Here is a 21,667-nt window from a genome sequence, read left to right on the forward strand (position 1 = left end):
TATAGTTAGAGCTGGCTCAGGCTTGGACCAGCTCTTAGTTATGCTGCCATAAGCTTAGGCTTCTCAGACTGCGATCCTGTCCCCCTTGTCTCGCAGGTTCCTCTGAGCTGCCGTAGACGTCATCCTGCTGTGGACGTTCCGGACTCCAGCTGATACGGACGTGCTGGACTCCAGCGGCAACAGCTACTACTACTCGTCTCATCACTATCACCGCTCCCTCTGTCTCGTACTCTCCTCTATCCCTCCTTCCAGACCCAACTCAGTCAAGGCAGATGGCTGTCTAACATGAGTCTGGTTCTGCTGGAGGTTTCTGCCTGTTAAAGGAAGTTTTTCCTTGCCGTTGTAAATAGCTAAATGCTGCAAGGTGCAATGCTCATGGTGGATTATGGTGGGGTAAGACTGAGTCTTCCCCTGTCTTGGTGTTGGGTCTCTGTTCATAATTTGACATAGAGTGGTCGAGACCTGCTCTGTTTGTAAAAGCGTCTTGAGATAACGTTTGTTGTGATTTGGCGTGATACAAATAAAGATTGATTGATTGATGGTGTTAGTCAAGAGGTCACATTTTCTCTCTACATGAACTCAAGAATGAGCTGCTTGAAAAACCTTCTTTTAAACCTGTTATCTCCAGCGTGTCTGCGTTTGTGTCCTTTTCCTCTTCTCCTTCACCCAAATGTTCAAACTTATTTTAGTCGGAATAAAAAAACTGTAAACACAGACGTTGTTTCATCATGTTTACTCAGTCTGTTGTGGGCTCGATCCCCCTAAAGGAGGTCTACAGAAAGTGGAGAGGCAGAAACAAGATGCTGAACGCAAAAACAAAACTCCTCTTCTGACGTTTGTCTGACTACATTCATGATTTCACATTGATGAAGCTCGACCAGAGAAAGAAAGAGCTGACAGGAAGCTGCACGAGGCTGAATCTGAAGCCTCTGCTGTCAGATTCACTTTGAACCAAAATAATTAAACTCAAAGTGTTTGCGTGTGCGATTACTGAAGACGGGGAAAGAGAAAGAAAGCAGAGTGTTTTTAAATGTACTCTTATCCCCGGGGATTTACTGGACGGCATCATGCAGAGACCCAATCAGGGTCAGAGGTATAGATTTCCAGCCGCAGTGTCAGAAAGAGTTGTGTGAAATATGGATTTGTGCGTTGATGTTGCAGATTGGCCTCACAAGGGAGACGTTATAAATCAGAGGGCGGGTGTGAAATCGTTGGACGTGCTCCAAATATTCTGATCCATGGCCTCTATTGCACAGAGGGAGGGTGTAATGCTCACAGCCTCCTCTGCATTAACACTTCGCTTCATTTTATCACACAGGCTGCAGGGAGCGACAGACTACAGAGGGATGGTATCTGTGTCATTAATCTGCCATCTGTCCATACAGTGGATTAGTCAGACGTAAGGAATATAGACTCAAGGATCACAAGTTAACACGTCGGTGAATTAGTCCGTCTGTCTTTCAACAGTGGTTTGTAGATGGAAATGTCCACACCAGATACCAGAGGTATCCATTTCTTTTGCATATAATAATTGTTAATGGTGATAATAACCTTTGTGCCTCTTTCCTGCAGGGATGCACCTTAAATTGTGACATATCTGAATTGCAGAGTTATCACATTTTTCAAGAACTCAAGAACATGATGCTGTTGAAGTCCTAATCTTGAGCTGTGGATTACTAAATCTTCTTCTGGTTATAGATCTATAGCTATCTTTATTCATTCTCTGCAAATCTTTTATAACTTATAATCATGTCTTTATGTTGACAAACATATGACTGTGAGTTTTGTTTGTTTTTATGGTCCCTCAGATTCACAGGCTCAAGTTCACTGAAGCTAAACTGTCAAAATCTACGTTGACACATGAGCACTCTCCATAAACAGATTCATATGTTGGCCATCAAGGGCAACTGATCTGCAACAGCCAACATAATTCCAATTAGAAAAAACAGGTAGCTTATTTAGGGAGTTTGCAAATTTAAAAACATATAGAAGTCACAAACAAAATGAAAAAAAAATGCTGAAAAAAAAAAGCTGAAACAGTTGCATTAACAGAATGCTGCAAACACTTCAACAATGCAAAGTCAAAAACACACAAAATAACAAAATAAATTTGTGCAAAATCCAGCCATCAAATTTTAAGTGCTCCAGGTGTGGTGGTGGGGCAGGGTGTGGGCTTAGCTGCAGGGGAGTGATGTGTGGGAGGAGTTAATTATCACAGGTGTAAACTGTTGATTGATTGTTCTCCAGCGTGCTGGACCCGGCCCAGAGACAGAGAGCTGGAGAAACAACACTGGCTCCTGCCATGAACATTTAAGTTGGAGCCTCTAAACCAGAAGCTCAATGTTACACTGTTTTGGACTTTTGCATATGTTTTGTATTTGCAGGTTAACTGCCCCTGTCAGTCACCATAGACTGCCAATAAATGCAGAATCTGATGAAGATAGATGACTGTTTGTATCTGACATGTTCAGACTTTAGTTGTTTGAGGGTAAACCGTCCATACAGAGACGAAAGCGTCTAATTTAAACCCTGAAACACATCAGCTATCTCCTCGAGAGAATTTAGATACATATAAATCTCTCCCAATGACAGGTCGCCAAAGTTGCTATTAAAACTCTCAACAAGGAGGAATCCTTGTTGTCTGTAACCAGTTATACAAATATCCTAAGGATACACCAGAAGCTCATAAATAATGTTGGTCATCCTCAGAGACAAAGCTGTTGGCAGATTGATTCATGATTCAAAGATCAGTCCAGGACTAAATTATACTATCAGGACAGATCATATGTGCTGGTGGAGCTCAACGTTTTCTTTTCCTGCAAAAAGAAAAAGATTAATCCTTTAACTTCATTTAAGACACAACAAAAAAAAACATCCCAAGACCCCTCTCCAAGCTATAAACTCTGTAGGCCTATGTGTGTAACCCAAGCAGCAACCTCCGGCAGCGAAAACTGAAGCCCATGCAGTAGTGTTAAGATCTGCAATTCCTCGAGTGTCCACCTCAGGCTGGCTCCGGAAGTACCAGAAACCACATACACACATATTCTTTACAGCAGAAATAAACATGTTTATAGCCTGGTACAAAAACGATTTTAGTCTGAATAGCTCATTTCTCTATCAGCACACACTGTACTGGTTGAATTTATTATAAATCGTTTTTTTTTAAAGATAATAAACCTATGAGTTTTACCCAAATAAGGGCGCGGCTGACTTGATTGATAGGCGGGAACACTGTAGCTGTTAGCGAGGAGGGTGTTAGCCCGCCTCTTTACCTCACGCTAGCTCCACAGAAGTTAGGAGTTCAGCATTTCAGATATGGCATCCGCCGATGATCAGCTTCAAAACAGGGCTTCAGGAACAGATGGGTGACGTCATGGAGACTACGTCCGTTTATTATACAGGATATGGTATGACCATACAGAAAAAAAGAGATTTGTAAAATTGTTTATCATCAGCACTGCAAAATATCACTCAGAGGGGATTGTTTGGTACAGATCAAGAAAACTGTAAAGGATCCAGGAAGGTTCCCTGAGGGACGCCGTGATCCATAAAAATCATCAGAACTATCTAAAAAAGAAAAGTGTTCAGTCCAGTTTAGCCTTCTGCCAGAAGGGACTATTTCTGAAGCTCATTGGTCAAAACTCAATGATCAGGTGTGTCGTACGAGCTCATACATCTGAATAAAAGAGGTCAGTAGAATCATTAACATCTTTAGTGACTGTTTATATAGTATACTAATAAAGATGTACTTGGCGTTTTATCTGACTCTTTTCAGGTGACCCTCTCAAGTTTTTCCTGCTACACCAAAAGTTTCCCTCCCTCCGTCTCCACCTTTTTCAACTTTGTACAAAATATAAGTTATTATATTAAATTTCAAGACATTAGCTTTGGTTTAAATCCCTTTTGATTTTCAAAGACCTGCCAACCTTTTTGAAAGCTCCACCCTCAGGACAAGATTTACCAATAGAAGGGCATTAATGCAGAGACTGACAGAGCAGTCAGAGCACGTTCTTTATCCCGTCCATCACTCTTAGCGCTTTAACGAAGAGAGCGGCCGACAGGGATCTCTGCTTCCTGTCAGACTTTTTCAACTTAAGTGAACTTCAGTGTTTCACAGTGAAAGAGTTTGTAATAATAATAAGAGAAATTCTCAAAACAAAACACTGAAGAATATGCTATTGTAACACACATATGTTTCACCTGTTTCATCAGCTCTCATAGGAGAGTGTGTGTCGTCAAGCAGCCTCAGGACGAATGAGCGTCATTCAGGGAGCACTGAGGTATGAAGGAGCACAGGACGAGCCAATGCTAACTTCAAATGTTACAAGCATCTTAACAGTGCCAACAACAAAAGGTCTCATTAGCCAGCAGGATGATACACAAGCTAATTAAGTCTGATGACTGTTCATGTTTTACACATAGTGTACAGCATCACTACATACATCTTTTATTATCATTCTCATGAACAGACATGATGCAGCTACTCTTCTTTAGAGCAAAAGTTTAGATATGTTGTGATGGTACATTAACTTGTTATTCCAGCTCTGCACCCTGACCATCTGCTCTTGCAAGATGTGTGCTCTTGCATGCAATTTCCCGCCTGAAGTGTGTGAACGCTGTTTAAATGGCGTTCTGTCAGAGGGCTCGAAGGGGCTCTCCGGAAATCTGGTTTCTGGTGTTCAAGAAATCAAGGCAGAGAGAGCGAGAAAGATATATGGATAAATGGAGTAAGGACAAACTGGTGATTGATGCATGCATTTCAAATATCTGGACTTCACTGGCCTTGCAATTCAAGAATTTTGTGGGCAATTTCAGATAAGTCTGCAAGCAGTGAAGAGTCCAACCTTTTGACCCTTATATTATGATAGATGACATTCCACCCACTGTAAAAAAAAAAAAAGTGAAACTAAAATACAGTCCTCAGTTGGGTCCAGTCCACAGCGTCACAGGTTCTTGTGTGGGTTTGAAGCAGTGCGTTCAATGACTCTTGTGTTAGTGTTTGTTACGTTTCCTCTCACCGTTCCTCCTCTGCTCTGATAATCCAGTGCACACAGCGCTGCAGGAGCCTCATTGGTCGACACAGCTGTCAATCATGGTGTTAATATGGAAGAGGGTTTGGCCCCTTGAGTTCTAGAATTCTGCCCTTGATCTCAGAATTCTGAAAGAAAAGTCAACATTCCGAAGAATCTAAATGAGACATTTAATTAGCCCCTCCCCTCTTTCCTGCTTCATCCCTCTTTTTATATCATAAATAACTTATTCAAAGTAAACGAGTCAGAAACGTGAACACTGTGACATAAATCGTCATAACTATAATGACAGAAACCATGTCTGATGAACATTTATTTGACCTGCGTTTGATTTTGTAGTCCAATCTGTTAACATGGATGAGGCGGGGTTAATGACCTATACTGCAGCCAGCCAGTAGGGGGAGCTGTCATGTCATGAAAATGCAACGCAATCATATTATTTATACGTTAATTAATAACGTTTACTTGAAATCGTCTTCTACCGCATTAAGATGTAAAAACATGTAAAGTTCATGTACGATGTGTTGCTTCGGCTACAAGTAATGCCGGAATTGAATAAATGACTTGACGTGCTGAAGGTGATCGTCAAGGTGCAAGATCTGAGGTGGAAATTTGGATTCAGTCTAAATCTTCGGCTGACTTTCCCTCACTGATCAGATACTGAACACACCATCAGATCTCAGAGTCCTCAAGATTTGGTTTACTCGGCGTTGGACTGCTCTCCCTCAGGGATTTCTTCCTCATTGTGAAGAGGTCCTGAAATAACACAAATTACTTCTCTCAGATACCAACTAAAGGGGTTGTTACTTACTGACTTCAAAATGTTTTTCTGACTGATTTCTTTCTGTTCTGCATCAATTACTGTTAAATTTCACAGTGGGAGGCTTTTTAATTACCCTGTTCAAACCGGGGAAAAGTGTGTGTATGCATGAGTGAGAGCTTGGGTCTATTTTAAGAGACCAAAACAGTCTTATTATCAAACGTAAGGTTCATAGACGTAATTGCTTTTCACGTATTTTTTCTTCCTCCTAATCAGCCTCCTGGCAGAGTGCTGGTTCAACTGTGTTTGATGCATTCAGGGCGTTTTTCTCTGCTTGATATAGTCATGAAAAATGAATAAATATATATACATTGTGTTGCATCACTTCGTCTTTCAGCAACACATTTATTTCCCTTTCTGAACAATTGCTGCCTTCAAATGGAAATCGTGAAGACGTGTGAATGGGTGGCTTGGCATTCAAGTGGTAGCATCGCTGCAAGACGTTGGCTTCATAAAGCCAAAAGTTCAATCGTTGGGTTTAAAAGTGGAAATGCTAATTTTTATATTTTTATATGTGCTGAAATGCCGTGAGAAGGAACAGAAAACGTAACACCTAGATTAACACTCACTCTCGCTAATGTTAGCTAATTTTGCTAAGCTAATTTCATGTATTAGTGTTAAACTGGAGTTCATAGGCTCTACCATTTCTGTGGACATCATTAGACATGTGACAATACAAGCCTCGTTATGTCTATCTTAACCATTCTATTATTAAATTATTTTTTTACGTTCATTTTTTACCCAGAATCTGGAGGTGCAAAATATTTAAAATTAAATCTTTATTTTTTACTCTTTTCATGTTCTTTCCTGCAATTAAACCTAGATTTTGTTGTTAAAATTTTTGAGCTCTTATTCAGTAAACTTTATTTATTGTCAACAGAAAGCTCCATGGAGAGGCAGGCTGTGATTTCCTCTACTGCCTTTATTCCCCTCACCAATTCCCTCTCTGTCTTTCTCTGAGACATCCATCACCTGGAGAGAGATGACTCAAGGTTTAGAGTGTGTGTGTGTGTGTGTGTGTGTGTGTGTGTGTGTGTGTGTGTGTGTGTGTGTGTGTGTGTGTGTGTGTGTGTGTGTGCGTGTGGGTCCTAGCAGTAGAGCTGTCAGTGAAAACAACCTAAATTTCCAGGCCATGCTCCCCCAGCAGCAGGTCATGGAGCTAATTTTAGAGCAGCATTTGTCAGTGCCACGACACACACACTGTATCACACACACACACACACACACACACAAACACACACACACACACAAACACACACACACAAAGCTGATGATGCTGCAACATTGCACTGTACCAGCCCAAACTGAAATGACTTTATAAATGAAGGAAAAGAGACCAAACAGAGATGGAGAGAGAGAGTCTGTGAGGAGGAGTGAAGGAGGTTTGAAAGTCAGCGTCTCCCGGGATAACAGAGGGAACGATACAAGTACAGTACGGAGAGAGAGTTTCCCCTTTAACAGATACCATCAGAGCAGCCATGCAGCAATGCCAGGCCCCAAGGATCTCTGGAGGTGATGTGTCGACGTGCCACGCTGCGCTCTGATGATGTCAGCAGGGGAGGAAAACAGCATCTAAATGACATGAATCTTACAACAAGTGTAAACAAATGTGTGTTTGTGAGGATGGAGGGATGCTGACATCATTTATGAGCTCCTGCAAAAGATATTTGGTGCCTTCAAAGGGGGTCCTGTTAACGGTGTTCTCAAAAAATGACCAAATGAACGCCCCCTCTTAACGTATTCACAACATTGTAAGTCGACATTTTCTGAAAGCATCAAGTTCACAAGTTGTGCCCAAAAGGCAACCTCCGGTCTTAAAATATGAAGCCCATGCAGAAATGCTCAAAACTGCAGTTCCTCGAGTGTCCACTATAGGCTGGCTGCAGAAACACCAGAAACCACATACACACCCATTCAAAGAAGACGATCTTCACAGCAGAAATAAACATGTTTACAGCCTGGGTCAAATAACAGTTTAGGTCTGAATAGCTCAATACTCTAACGGCACACACTGTAAGGGAGGAATTTATTATAACCCGTTATTTTTGAAGGCATGTCAGACATCTGGAGGATGTGGTCTCCGACTCTCCTCAGTAGGATCTTAAGATCTAAGATCTTCTCTGCAGCAGGGAATATCTGCTCTAAGAGAGCAAGTCTGACACGAGAAAATGTGGAAATGCTGACGTTTCTCAAGCTGAATTTAAAAGCCGGTGGCTAAATAAGAGCAAAAGAATAGGTGTACGCTTCATAATCCAATTAGTCGCTAATCGTTAAGTCACAGAGTGTGATGTCTGAAGATGGAGAGCAAAAACAGGGCGTCTGAAACAATCTGACAGTTAGAGAAAGTCTAACCGTGCTCTGTCGTATGATATGGGTTGTTTTTATTCAGTCCAATACGTTGGTTGCATTATAAGATGCAGTAGCGTCAGTGAGTAAGCTATTTGCTAAAACTAAAGCACAGACTTTTCTGATGTCTTTGTTCACATTTTGATAAACTCTCTCTTGAAGTCGGCCGTCTGAGCTCTTTTAAAGTACGACCATGAACTGATACACAGCTGTGGAGTGTATTTAGTGTGTGTGTGATTTGTAGTCGACCAACAGGCCTGTCGTCCTGACTCCAGAGGTAATCTGAGAGGTTAGGAAAAACACCTCAGACACAATAATTCCTCTTAAAGACGTCCTCTCCCTCTGGATGCTGCTCCGTGTGCTTTACAGTCCAGTCGATAACAGTTGATCACAGCCTTGGTCCGGTCCTCCGAGGAGCCGTCTGTGAGGAGGGGTCGATACTGAGTCCTGCTACGGAGACGACACTGCAGGCTGCTTATAAAAAACAACAAAGCAGACGCACCGAGCAGCTCACCTGGAGGTTCCAGAGAGAAACGCAACGGCTGCAAATGATTTGTTCCAATTACAGCGGCGATAGAGACGCTGAGATTCATGGACGCATGAACATGCACTCACAGGAGGACACAAACTATTCTTCTGGTGAAGAACACCAAGGGATGACAGAAAACACAATCCGAAGGGGGGTTTTCTGGAGTCCTGACTCGACTGTCTCCACCGACAGCGAGGCGGTGGAGGAGATGCGGAGATGGAGGTCGAGGAGCAGGCTTCTCTGTTCCCCATCCCATGACGAGACCCTAAAATGGATTCCTCCTCCTACCGGCCTGACCCCTGGTTTGTCCTCGCCAGGATAAGCTCCATAAAATCATTGATGGATCTTTTCTTGACTGAAGATATGATTCAGATGATCGCTGAAATTACCAACCTGTAGGGGAGGCGGACCATGCAGGACTGGAAGGCTACCATCAGGCTCCTTACTCTTGCCGCGGTATTCCGGTCCCGAACCAAATCTCTTCTCAGCCTCCCTGACGAGGAGACAGGGAGGGCGATTTATCGGGCCAGGATGTCCAAGAGGCAATTTTCAACAATCCTGGCAACCCTCCGCTTTGATGACAAGCTCAACCAACCAAGGAGGAGGGGAGACAAACTAGCTCCCATCCGCGTCCTCTGGGATATGTGGACCCAACGTCTCCCCATCCTTTTTAATCCTGGCCAGGACATCTGCATTGATGAACAACTGGTGCCTTTCAAGGGCAGGTGCAGCTTTAGACAATACATGCCAAAGAAACTGGCGAAGGATGGCGTGAAGATATGGACAGCATGCGATGTCGCAACATCATACATCTGGCGCATGCAGCCGTATACCAGCAAGGTGGCTGGGGTAGCAGCAGAGGTCAGCCAGGGCAAGCCGACACTTAGTATGATAAGGAAGACTTTTTTTATTTAATAATTTATTTTTCTCTTGTTTTTTTCTGTTCCAGGTTGTCCGCACATACAGCTGCTGTCGTAAGTCCCGTCGGTGGCCAATGGCGATTATCGGCAATATGCTGGACATCTCTGCATGGAACTCATTCGTTCTGTGGATTGCCATGGAACCCACATGGAACCAGCGGCGGTCCTACAGGAGGAGGCTGTTCCTTAAAGAGCTGGGGAAGGCTCTGTTGGCACCCCAGATGGCAAGAAGGAGGGTTCTCCCCACGCACCAGTAGCTGCCTCAATGATGGAAGCGCTCAGGCACCCACCAGCCCCAGAGGAGAATCCGGTCGAGGCCAGGTGTAGGAGAAGGCGCTTAGAGTTTTGCGAGCAGGGAAGCAGGCGTGTTTTCAACACCTGTCGCCAGTGTCAAAAACACATCTGTAGAGCTCATTCAGCCACCCTTTGCCCCTCCTGCTGCCCCTGAGCGTCTCCTCCCCTTCTCTTTATCTCTCTCCCATACTTACTCTCTCTCCCTCTCTCTCTGTTCTCTTGCCCTAGGTCCAAGTTTTACTATGAAAAAAAAATCCAATTTTGTTCAATAAATGTTCTTTTGAATGTTTCCTGTAATTCTTGCCTTATTTTAAGTCGCCCATCATTGACATATTAAAGTCTGTAATAACACCCTGCAACGAACTTGAATTTGCTCTTATGTGTGAAATAATGTTTTTGCCATTTGACAAAACAGCGTTTTTATGTTTTTAAACTGGCATTTTAAGGGTTAAATTCCTGAAAATCAATATTTTATTAAAAAAACAATTAATGCAGAAGTTGATTTGGGGAATTAGCTAACAGAAAGTGGCAACAAATATAGTTTTATAGCTATTTTATAGCTATTTAAGTACTGTGTACATTGTAAGTCATGAAGGGGCATAAGCAGGTTTTAATTCATTTCAGCATTCACAATAGATTCATATTTGCATATATTTATAATACTTCAGAACTTCCCCTTCCTCCTGTTTGTCCTGCAGAGTACAGAAAGCCGCCGCCGACCCCTCAGAGGTCGGCTGCTGTTTTTATTGTTATTTTCAGCAAAAGCGACGGTCTGACCCAGTCCAGGTGACGGCAGAATGAGAGCGTCCAGGACATCAGTGTGTGTGTTTGTGTGTGTATGTGTGTGTGTGTGTGTGTGTGTGTGTGTGTGTGTGTGTGTGTGTAATCTCTCGCCCTCTGTGTATAAATAGCGTTCATTTGGAGGCTGCCTGTCTGTTCAAAACAAATTAAATCAGCAGTGTCCTTACCTGCTGTCACCTGCACCTGATTCTCTCTTTCTTTGTCTCCTTCTGTTCTGCCGACACAGCAGGAAATCTGCTCGTCTCTCCACGAAAAATCCTGCGTGTGTGTGTGTGTGTGTGTCATCTCTCCTTCTTTCCTGCTCCGACAGGTTTCTATTCGTCTGTTTCCTTGACAAATGAGTCATAATTCCCCTTCTGTACGTGTGTTCGTCCCTGTGTGTGTGTGTGTCTATTTGTTATTGCTTGCATTTGATCATGCACCAACAAATGTTTAAGCAGCACTTTGATAATTATGCTTGAAGTGCGAAGTGTCTCCTCTGCGGGGGGTCTCGGCCTGCAGAACATGGCTGCTCTTCTCTTCAGCTGGATAAAACAACATTTGCATATTCTTTAAAGCGCCTCGGAAGAGTAAACAACTTTACAAACGCTTTGTCTAATGTGTGTTTTAATATGTTTCAAACTGGAAGGTATTTATCACTGTTTAGGGGCATGTTTTCCTCCTTATTTCAGTCGGCTCTCTAAACAAACAGAGTAATAATCGGGAATTTTGCACATGGAAACATAAAAACCCCACAACCTTTAATTCAAGTATCAATTTGTCCAATATTAGAAATGCGCTGAGATTTTACTAAGGGAAAGTTTTTCCTTTTTTCTTCTGTGGATATCTTGCCATCTTTTTATTTCATCGGCAGATCTTCTGTTTTTTCTCACAGCATTCACCTTTTCACAGATGGCCTCCCAAATCTCGTTTCTTCTGGCAACGATGAGATGTCTCTGCTGGAGTTCACCGATGTGTTTATTTGCCTCCTCCACCAAGGCGTCCAACTCCATGGCTTCAAACTTCATTTTTCTTTGCGGCCACTCTGCTCTCTCAAACTGTCCATGGTGACAGCCGGTAGCTCACGCAAAATCCTGAAATAGCACGTGCAATGTTTTAGTTTGCACACGCAATATAGCGCTTGTTATTTGAGATCTTAGTAGATCAGGCCCTCAATCACCAGATCGTATTTCACTTAACTTCAACAACAAACCGTCATGATAAGCAGAGCCAGGCCTGGAGTCAACAGGTCAGAGGTCTTCAGAGGACCAGAAAGACAACATGGATGAGGAGAGGAGGAGGAGAATCCTTGATTCAGTGATTACCGTGGGAAAACCTCACGGAGTCACATGACTCGAGCTGTCCGGTGGTCCTGCTCAGTGCTGCGTTCTGAAAACACAACCGGTGGGTGTTGAGGGACGAGAGAGAGCACGGAGACTGACCGGACACAGATCTGGTGGAAGTCCCGAGTATGGGCTGGAACAGGGTACTTGTAGCAGGGTGTTTTCAAAGCCAACCAAAATGGCGGACAGATGAAGTTTAGTGACTGAATTAGCTGAGGTGACAGACTCTCTTCAGGTCTGGACGTTTGAAGAGCTGTAGCTTTTGTTTTTTAAGAATCCTGTTGGTTTTGTTTGCTCACCCTGAAAGTTGCAGCTTGTTGGAGAGAATCAGAGACTTTGAGAGTTATTCATTGAATCCCTGAAGCTTCATGTTGGAGCTTCGACAGCTTCTCTGCAGACAATCGTCCGTAAAGCGTGTGTGCACGAACATGTGTGTCCTCAGCTAGCAGCCAATTGAAAAGTAAAGAGGGATTGGACGGTCTGCAGTTGTTGTCATGGTGATGCAGAATTGCCAGGTCTTTGCTCTGTGCTCGAGTGTGTGTGTGCACATTGATACTGTCTGTGTGAAACCCTGCAGGTGGCTGCTCACACCGAATCCAATGAATCCTGTGACATCTGTGCGATGGCCTCGTCGCCACATTACAGGGAGCTCCAGCTGTGAGGGCAGAGCAGTGTCTGCAGGGTCACTTAACACGAGGAGATTTGTTTTCTTCATCAGAGGCGAGTCAGAGTTCAGCTCAGGCTTTATCTGCTGGTCTCATCATGGTTTTGTAACTTGCAGCAACGGGGAGCACACAGTCTTTTCTGCTTCTGTAATTTACCTCTGATAAAGTAGTTTGGCTTCTTGTCGGGGACAAAGAGTCAGCAACAACAGCCAGTAGAGCTTGGTTTCTACAGACAACAAGAGCTCATAGTGCCCTGTTACCCCTCTAGAACACTACGCTCCCAACATGCAGGCCTGCTCATCGTATCTAAAGTCTCTAAAAGTAGTATGGGAGGTAGGGCGTTCAATTATCAGGCACCTCTCCTTTGGAATCATCTACCAGTCAGGGTCAGGGAGGCAGACACCCTCTCTACTTTTAAGAGTAGGCTTCAAACTTTCCTTTTTGATAAAGCTTAGAGTTAGAGCTGGCTCAGACTTGGACCAGCTGTTAGATATGCTGCTATAGGCTCAGACTGACACACTGGGATCCTGTGTCTCCCTCTCTCTCCTCTATCTGCCTGTCTCTCACTTTAACTCTTCCTGTCCCATTAAAGTTACTAACCATAGACTTTTCTGGAGTCCCTGAGCTCCCTTGTCTCGTAGGTTCCTCTGGATCTCTGCTGCTGTAGACGTGCCAAACTCCAGCTGCTACAACTACTACTATCCGTCTCACCACTATCATCTCTCTCTCTCTCTTCATCTCCCTCCATCCCTCTCTCCAACACGGTCTCAGCAGATGTGTGTCTAACACGAGTCTGGTCCTGCTGGAGGTTTCTGCCTGTTAAAGGAAGTTTGTCCTTGCCGCTGTAACTTGCTTAATTCTGCAAAGTGGTCTGCTCATGGTGGATTAAGAGATCAGACTGAGTCCTGTCTGTAAGATGGGACTGGATCTTATCCTGTCTTGATGTTGGGTGGCATAGGATGAAGATACATAGAAAGTCATGGTTATGACAGCCTGGATAATTCACCACTGTTCACTACACCCCCAGAAACTCCCACGTCCACACCCACTCCCATCCGTCTACACAACAATTTATTCCTGTTAGGGCAACAGTTTAATTTCCCTCTTGAGGATTTTCATTCAGGACGAGCAGTGAGGTCGTTTCAGTCCCTTTCTCGTCCTACCCGCCGTCAGCCAGCTTTGATAATACGTGTCTTCAAAGTAAACTCCTTAATCTCCTAGTTTGTTCATCATTCCTCTGTTTACAGGGGCCGCTCATCACACCACACGCTAGCAGCAAAAACCTGTCTGGATTATGGCTGACTGAATCCTACTTGAACCAAAGTCTTTATTTTTGGGCTGTTGAAGTTACGGCGATAACACCGTCTTTTTTAACCCATGAAAAAAAGAGATACATAGTTAATGTCTTAAGGGGCGTTCACACGAAAGGCAGATAAAATAATTTGTGAAAAAAGGAAAAAAAACAGAAGGAATTATTTGTTCCGTGATATCCAATCAGCGTGCAGATCCTCTGATGAGAGAATGAGGTGAATCTGTTGGTTAGTATGTTCAAGTTGAATATGTTCATTTGTACCCTCTCTGGAGCTACCTATCAAATTAGGGCTCCAACCCGCTAAAATACATCTAAAGCTACGCTCTGACTGTTTTCACCTTGATGGTAGCATGGCAGACGTTTAGCTCCAGAGTCAGAGTAAAACAGGAGATATTCAGTTTTCTCTGCAGAGGTTGAGACTAATGAGCTTCTGTTTGTGTCAGACTCAGCTGGTAGAACCCAAACACAGACTGACCTCTCACTCCGTCTGTGTCCGTCTGATCGGATGATTAAAATACAAACATGTGCACAAACACGAGGAGGCGTCTCCTGAGGACAGTCTTTGCTCAGAGACAGAGATGGATGGTAATTAGTTTTTTTTGAATGCATGCATTAGGCTGTGTGTTTGCAGGTTTTATTCCACTGTAAGTATCGAGTTTTGATTCCTCAGACGGCAGTGACAAAGGCTCCTGCTGATGTTTGTATGAAATCGATGTAATGCGTGGGATCGTGTGTTTCCCTGAACAACGAGTGATGCTATTCTGGGTGTCTCCCTCAGCTCATAGACGGAATCCATTCATGTTCGTGTGTTTGTGTGTGTGTGTGTGTGGGACGAGGGGATTTCTTTCTCGGTTCAATCAGCTCCTCTGCCTGTTGTTGTGTGAATACAGATCCATCTTATTTAGAAGCTTACAGATAGTGCGATCCAGCTAAGGGAAACCTTTTAAAATGCAGAATTAACATTTCACTGTATTTCGTGTAACGTCACTTCTGGCGTCTGCAAGCTAGGAAATCTGAGCTTGTGCATTTTAAACCATAGCAAGGAGACTCTTGAGACTTTGTTGGTGTTGAGGTAGATGCTTGAAAACCTCTCACCTCACACGGATGATCTCGAGGTCACTGCAAAGTTCATGAGGTTATAGAAACAGAACTCCAGTCTGTTGATTTTTCCTGCGTCCTGTTTTGTGTCTCAAACTTCTTCTATAAAAATGGTAAAACCCAACGTTAAATCAAAGCGCTGGAGAAGCTTTGAAGTCTCTTTATGCTGACAGGAAAAGTTGAGCTTTTGAGAAACTTCTTTTTAAAGTTAAACCCCAGAGCTTCTCGTGCTTCCTGTATGACCCCTCTCTGTTTTTAACAACCCACACTTCACATTCAGTGTCACAGCGATCCTCCCAGAGAGCTGATTCATTTGGCTTTAAAAGGTTTGAATTACAGACACACTGACACTCAGAATAAAAAGATCGGCGAGTGCTTGAATGAAAATTTCATGTAACTCTCAGGAAGCAGCCCCATTAAATCATCTGAACCTGTCAGAGTCTGGATAGTGTCTTATTTATTTTCAAAAACAAATATGATGAACTAGAAACATCTCATATTAATACAAGGTTCATTATATTTATGTTTCTACAGGTCGTCTTTAAAACACAGCTTTAAGTTTAGTCTCAGTGTCCTATCCATAGACTGTATAAAATAAAGAGGCGGAGTTTGAGCCTCCGAGCCAACAGCTATGTGTTCCCGACCGGGAGTCAAGTCAAGCTTCCTACGCTTGTGATGTTCCTGCATATGTACTGACCAGCAGCTATCGGGTTGCCAGTGGAAGCAATGCATCAGTGTTTTCTGCCCTGATATGGATCGGATGGAATTTGGCCGTTAGAATCAACTACTGGTCCAGAGATTTGGTGCATGCCCCTCGTTGTGCATCCTGACTCTCTCTCTCTCTCTCTCTCTCTCTCTCTCTCTCTCTCTCTCTCTCTCTCTCTCTCTCTCTCTGTCTCTCTCTCTCTCTCTCTCTAAAGCTGTACTTCCCAGTGAAGGCTGAATCACTAAAAATAATTAAGAACCATGTTTTCGTCAGGCAGTCTGCAGTACGAGGAGCAAAACACTTTAGAAATACTTGTTTTTTGATATAATTTGGATTTAGCTCATGTGCACAAATCAAGTGATTCAGAGAAACAACATCACCTTTCTAATGCATCTCTTCTGACTCTGTAATGTGTCGTCTAAGACCTGCTGCAGCTTCATAAGAGCACAGAGGACATCATTTGAGTTTTTGACTCTGAAACTTTGTTAAACCCTGATTTGTATGTGTGAGTAGGTTTGTCAGTGTTTTCTAACACAGTCTGACTCTTAGACATCTCTTTGACAAAGCAGGGAATGTCTAAACTCTCAGAGCCGCTGCAGATGAAAGCTCCGTCCGGCTTTAGTCGCTGAGTCACCGTCTGCTGCCTGACTGTCACGGCTGACTGAAGTGACAAGTTCCACTCAGAAGTCCTCTTTAGGCTGTAGCTGAAGGCCTCTTTGTGCCACTGTGACGGAGTTAGGGGGAGAATTGGAGATCTGCAGGGTGTATATGTGCAGTGTGAGGCAGGTACGCCTGAGAATGATGTCCATGAGGAACGATGAAACACCCGCAGTTTCCGACAGAATGTGATCATTCAGCGTCTCAGCAGGAGGTAATGTGTGTTTGGAGTGTGGAGGTCAGGGTTTATGACGGGGTGTGGATCATCCAGGAGAACGTTTTATCTCAGCGTGGACCTGAACACACTTTAACCACAGCTCAGACTCTCCTTAAAGGATGAAATGATGTCTGCACGGTGTAAAAACAGGAAGTAGGAACTATTTGCTGTTACGTTACGAACTCTGTCGTGCAGTTTGATGTCGCATTTACGGCTTAAGCCTGGTCTTATACTTATTCATTGACCCTACGCAGCAGTAGCCGACACGGACGTGAGCTCAACATACTTCTGCGTCGATGTGACTGCGTGGCTCTGCAGTACTCTGTCGAAACACTAGAGGGCAGTGTGGTGGCCTGTTTCCAGCCAATTCAGAGCGTATTATGTTAATTTACAGCTGATACATGTTGCTGTTTACCATACAGACATAATTATAGGGAAGAAAAGAGTGGAGACGGAGGAGGAGTTGAATTGTCGGCGATTCAGGAAGTGCCGTAAATGCAGGACAAATGCATGCTGACAAATGGACCAATCAAAGGGCTTGCGGCCCGTTTCATTTGGACGCGTAGTTCCATCGGGGTGGAGGAGCACGTCGGGCTACGTGCGTGGGCTTCTGCGTCAGACAAAAGCGGCAACCTCCGGTCTAAAAATATGATTCCAATGCGGAAGTGCTAAAAACTGCAGTTCACCAAGGATCCACTTGAGGCTGGCACTGGAAGTACCAGAAACCACATACCCACCAATTAAAAAAAGACGATATTTACAGCAGAAACAAACATGTTTACAGCCTGGTACAAAAGATGAGTGTAGTCTGAACAAGAGTGCCGGATACGGCCCTGGTGGTGATGCTTTCAGCAGTGTGACTGCCCCCTGGTGGCTGGCTGCAGTATAGGTCAAAAAATCCGTCTCCCCCATTCATTTGAATGGGGGAGCAGTCAAACTTTAAAAAATAAATACACGTCGAACGAATGTTTCTCACATCCGTATGCTGTGGTTATATGTAGTTAGTATTTGACTGTTTTGTGTCCAATGCCTCTTTTTTCTGAAAAGTTTATTTTCCGTTAGTTATTAGAGTTTAAAAACGGGGTTTTACTTCCGGGTTTCCTTTGATTCACAGCCGCCGTAGAATGAAACTTCAAAGGGCACACAGCGTCTTGTGACGTTACGCTGTAGGGCGGAGCTTATTACAAAGGCTTCACAGGCTCTGGCTGCACAATGGCTGCGCCCAGGAGAGGGATTTTTTGGCTTCAGAACTGTACAACGGGAAGAGGCGGAGCAACGCTGTCCATTTTTTATTTACAGTCTATGAGTCTGAATAGCTAATTTCTCGATCAGCACACACTGTAGGGGGGGGGGTGAATTTATTGCTAACGCAGCAATTTCGAAGATATTAAGATCATGAGTTTTCCATTTCGAGAGGCACAGCTGACTTGATTGACAGACGGGAACACTGTAGCTGTTGGCTAGGAGGCTCAAAGCCCGCCTCTTGACGTCACACACGCTCGACAGCAGTTATGTTGAGTTCAACATTTCCAATATGGCTGCCACCGCCGATTGGCTTCAAAACAGCACTCAGAAACAGATGGGTGACGTCACGGATACTACGTCCATTTATTATACATGATATGGTTAGAAAGAGCTACACGGACCTACAACATTGATTTGATGCAGAAGTGTAAACCAGGCTTTACTGTGCCGGCTCCAAGTTTGCTTTTTAACTTTAACTCTACCCTGAACTTTTATCACATATTGTTTAAATATAACAGCACTTTTATTAAACACTTTGCAGATTAAGACTTGACTGAGTGGTTAGTAAGCAAACCTTAAGGTGCTTTATTAGCTTTAAAACCAGATGTTCTCCATCAGCTGGTGCAGCGATGGAGTCTTTGCTTAAACTCATTTAAAACTTTTAAGCTCATCACTTCATCATCTTCATCATGTGATGCAGTGAAAGTCTTTGAAGCAGTTTTAAGGATGCTCTTTCTGCACTTCAATGTCTGCTCTGAAGAGAAAATTATGATATGATTATGGAAGATGAGAAACAAAAGAACAGATAAAAGGAGAGCCTGACAGGACGACGATGAGCGGAGACAAAAACAGAGAAAAAGAACTTAACGTCATATTTCCTGAGCTACCAGAGTGCCGTCTGAACTCAGCAGGGGGACCACGGTTATTAATGCACCTGAGGGTTTTCATGCTTTTCACCTTCATTTGATTCCTCTCCCGTCCCTGTGAGATTAATCATTGTGGTCATTACCTCGGTTCCACCAGAGCTAACGGTGGCACCAGAGGAGAGCTGGCAGGATGCTAAATGGATGACAGGAGAACGAGAGTCAGCAGACGGGGAAGAAGGAGTGCAGAAAAATGAAGAGTAGAGGAGGAAAGAGATACAAACGGTGGTGTGTTCAGGGTAAAGCCAGAAGACTGATAAATAGAGCAGGAAAGCGAGCAAGGAGAAAGAGTAACATGCTGTTTGATTGTGTAGAGGTAAAAATGATCAATGCAGCCAGTCTGCTAGGGACTGTAAAATAAAGGAAACTATTCAATAGGACATCAACTATGGGTTTGTTTACTGTCTTTTTGAAGACACAAAACTCTTCAATAAACACTGAACAAGATCCCAAGCCAGGAATGTTGAGCACAAACACAGATACCTGTGATTTAGTGCTAACAGACGTGATGATAGTTGACTTTGACTGTAAAGACTGCGTTCGGCTCCAACACCACAAACACTGCCCAGAGGTTAAAGTTCAGGGACTGGATTAGCTGAGGGGACACCTAACGCCAAAGCTAGCAGCTCCCACCTGTCACTCAAAGAGGCCACGCCCCCTAACTCTACCTCCCTTTAATCCTTAACCTGCTGTAAACAGGTGAGTTGTATATAAATTCAGCTGTACAGTTGTCATGAAGAGAGAAATGAGCTATAGAGAACCAAACTGTTTTTGTACCAGGCTGTAAACATGTTTATTTCTGCTGTAACATTTTAACATGGGGCTCTATGGGGACTGATTCACTGCAGGAGACACACTCTAGTGGTCAGAGGAACTGCAGCTTTTTGAAGGTCTGTAGCTTCCTGCCCTTGGAGATGGTTGCAAGCTTCTGAAGAAACAGTGTTTATAGATGCTGTGGAGGTATAAATGTATGCATGAGGAGAGCACTGAGGGGTGATCAATACCAGGAAAAAAGTTCACTAAAAGAAGTCTTTCAGGCGAAGTGGGGCCTTTGTAAAGGCTGAGAAACTGCAGAATAGACCAGAAGTAGCCAGAGGAGGAGGACAGACCCAGTAGTGGAACCACAGGAAGGAGAGGACTTAGCATTATTATTCTCCTCCCACATCTGTGCTGCTCTGATATGAAAGGTGTGTTTACTTCAGCAGGAATCCTGCAGCATGAATGAGATAAGTTTCTCATTATTTTGTTGGACAAGCAGGGGACAATAATGCGATGCAATTATTGATCCGACCCATCTAGTCCATACCTTCCCTCACTGTGTTTGTGTGTGTGTATGTGTGTGAGAGCAAGCGTGTAGCGCTTGTCCTCGTTCATCCTGGAGTAGTTTTCTCACGGCTCTGATGGCGGTTCATCCTCTCTGTGTGTCTGTGACCTGCAGGAAATAAATCCAGCTATCAGGTAGTACTCAGCACTGATGAGGCGCGAGGTCTGGCAGGAATGTAACTGCTGCATTCTGTGAGAGTGGGTCAAGAGCTGGTTTGTGTTTTACAGTCAGCATTTAGCAGCCATGTTTCTGAATGTTGAAGTGTCTTAAACCTGCCGTCCCTCTTGTGTCCAGCAGGGGGCATAGAGGAGTCTGAGATGTACGTTCAGTTTTTTCTTGATTATTTATTCCCTCAGTAAACTTTGTCCTGGGGACGTCAGGTCTTCCATCCGACTTCCACCAGATCTGTGTCCGGTCCGTCACCGATCCGCTGAGGTCCGACGAATAAAATGCTTCAAAAAATGTTTGCATGTGACTTGGTCAGTTGTCTCCTTGGTGAAAATTAAGCCCTGAAGGCTGCATGAGCTGCAAATCATGCCCCAACCTCATCATCCTTTAGAGAAGGTATTGGTCATGATTTTCGAATACTCGAGTATTCATTCACTCATTAAAAATCAAAGAGTTAATGTGAATATTTTCTCATTCTCAAGTACAATTTTTATTGTTTTCACTGGTGCCCGGTTGTAATACTGCATTCCCTCCAGACGCTGACTACAGAGCAGGGGTGCCCAGCCATTTTCCAACCAAGATCTACTTTTTAAGTTGTCAGAGTGTGCCGAGATCTACTACAGTTATATAAAACACCCAGAGGTTCAGGTCTGCATCAGTAGCCTTCCTCAATATTTATTCTACACAACAGAAACAGAAGTAAACCACATAAAGGTCAAATATGGTGTACTTTTAGAAGTTGGAAAGGCAAAAATACATGTGTCTGACCTAAGTGGGATATCTGGCACTGGGAGGAGGTAGCTAACTTTTTAGCACACACACTTTCTGGCTATGTAGAGCTGTTTTGGCTGGGAAGTCTGTTATGTAGTGTTTGTGCACTGTCTTAAAATGCCAAATGGACTTTGAATCCAAGAAAACAAAAAAATAGTCCTCCTCCCACTCGGGGGTGAAAATAATACATCTTTGCTAGTTTAAAAAGAAAAGGACGCTGTCTAACTGAATGATGGACAGCTGTCACCTTCCACTCACACCCATGCCCCGTAAGGTTGACTCAGAGTCGCTAGGCAACGTACCCATAGTGCCGACCTAGCGCAACAGGTACCCAATAGCTAAACTATGATTTGTTGAAGTTACGTTTGTTTTTTTTCTGTGATGTGTTCAGGTGTACAAGGATATGTTTGGAACAAACGGGCGCAAATTCACCAAATGATGCCACATTGTTAGATGGGGAAAAAGTTTTTCCAGTGTCTCGACGGGGTATCAGTCTAAGATTGGCAGGTTGGTCGCAAT

This window comes from Notolabrus celidotus, chromosome 21, assembly GCF_009762535.1.
Source record: "Notolabrus celidotus isolate fNotCel1 chromosome 21, fNotCel1.pri, whole genome shotgun sequence".
NCBI classification, from domain to species: domain Eukaryota; kingdom Metazoa; phylum Chordata; class Actinopteri; order Labriformes; family Labridae; genus Notolabrus; species Notolabrus celidotus.